Source organism: Equus quagga, chromosome 17 (assembly GCF_021613505.1).
Source record: "Equus quagga isolate Etosha38 chromosome 17, UCLA_HA_Equagga_1.0, whole genome shotgun sequence".
Taxonomy (NCBI): Eukaryota; Metazoa; Chordata; class Mammalia; order Perissodactyla; family Equidae; genus Equus; species Equus quagga.
This window is the reverse complement of record NC_060283.1, coordinates 19,514,213-19,516,216: the sequence shown is the minus strand read 5'-3', so window position 1 is coordinate 19,516,216 and position 2,004 is coordinate 19,514,213. Positions and strand designations below refer to the sequence as shown.

General features: G+C 37.7%; 1 pseudogene; it reads right to left on the bottom strand.

The window, feature by feature from the left end:
* Positions 1–534: 534 nt before the first annotated feature.
* Positions 535–1,463, bottom strand: LOC124228520 (olfactory receptor 4C45-like; annotated as a pseudogene).
* Between the last annotated feature and the right edge of the window lie 541 nt (positions 1,464–2,004).

Here is a 2,004-nt window from a genome sequence, read left to right as displayed (position 1 = left end):
TTGAAGACTCTTCTCCTACTGTTCTACACTTTTTCCATATATAGTTGCTTTTTCCACTTTTAAAATAAAACTCCATTCTAACTGTAGTGCTGGATACAAAGAGTGTTCAAGAATATTGCTGTTGATCTGTTTCATACCCACCATCAGGGCAATGATATAACTTTTGTGGGCCTTTGGTATATGTGTCCTCCTGGATTCTTTCCTCTATAAAAATATTATAAATTATATGTTATGACTGCATTGGTATAAAGAAAACTATACTCCAAGTTGGATTTGGATTACCTTCATTTTTTTATTCTTATTTTAAAAGAAATTAACACATTTCAAGGGCTCCTAAAACTATGATAGGCCCTGGACACTGTGACTACTGTGCCCTAATGAATATGTCAGCCTTGCTCACAACATGTGGGCTACTGAAGAACATTGCTCCAGGCAGGATAATTGACTGTCCCAAGTGTAATAAACTAAGACAGGGAATAAATCTCTGTACAATATCACTAGATATTTTTTGCCTAAATACTGTAATCACAAGATTTATTTACCTCTAGGTTTCATTATTTGCCCTCAGAGTGTCTTCATGACATTTTTCACTTCTGCATTTCTGAAGGTATAGATCAAAGCATTCAACGTAGGAGTTACTGTGGTGCAAAACACAGTCACAGCTTTGTCAATGGGGAAGGAGGTCACGGGTCTTAGGTACAGGAATGAACAAAGTACAAAGAATAAGATGACAACAGTGACGTGAGAGCCACAAGTAGATAGAGCTTTGTGACGCCCTTCAGAGCTCAGGGAGCATAAGATGATGATATAGGAAACAACCAGCATAGAAAAAATGAGCAAACAGAGTGACCCGCTATTCTCAGCAATCAGAGGTCCCAAAGTATGAGTGTCTGTGCATGGCAGCTCCAGAAGAGGTATTAAATCACACATAAAATGGTCAATGACATTGAGGCCACAGAATGGTAACTGGATCTGGATCGCTCCATGAAGAAACCCTAAAACCCCAGCCATTCCGATCAGGAAACCACGCACAGGTCTGCTCATGAGGTACAAGGGCTTACAGATGGCTACATAGCAGTCATAGGCCATGACAATTAACAAGACAGTCTCAATTCCAGCAAAGAAATGTTCAGCAAAGAGCTGAGTCATGCAGCCATTGAAGGATATGGTGTTCTTTTCAGAGATCAAATCAAAGATCATTTTGGGTGCTATGGAAGAAGAGTAGAAACCATCTATCATGGACAAACAGGACAGAGGAAATTACACAGGAGAATCCAGGGCTGGGGTGATGAAGATGGTGACTGAGATGAGCAGGTTACCTGACAATGTGATCAAGTAGGTGATAAAAAACACAGCAAATAAGAGTTTCTGCAGTTCTGGATTCTGAGACCCAGCAGGATGAATTCTGTTACATTGTTTATCTTTTCAATTGTGTTAGCTTGGGCTGTGAGCACATGCTCCATCTGGAAAGATCACAGTTTTTCTAAGTGATATTTTTAATTCAGTTTAAAATATTCCAACATCTTCTTAGTCTTGGTCTCTGGGATTGATGTAGCTAAACATTCCAATCACTGCCATTTTGCAGATAGTTATAAAGAAGAAAGGAAGGAGGTTAAATTTTTCCTTACTCATATTAATTGAATAGTGACAATCCCTTAATAACACCAGAATACAAGCATGGTGTTATTACAAATATTGACTTATGTTTGATTTCCAAACTTTCTGGCTCTAAAAGTCTCTCAGATGGCTATATTTCACTTTTTGGGACAAATTTCATAAATAACATTTATTTTGAAGTTATACTTGTCTATTGTCATGAATATTTATAAGTATATGAACAAAATATTCTTTTAAAGTCATCTGTGTATCAGATATGAAAGTACCAAGCCTTACTATATTTATACCAGCAGTGTTCTGTGAACTGTTGAATGCACATGCCCACACAGATAGAGACAAAGCTGCACAAGGAGTTTTTTCCCTTCAAAATGCCAAGGCACTATCTTT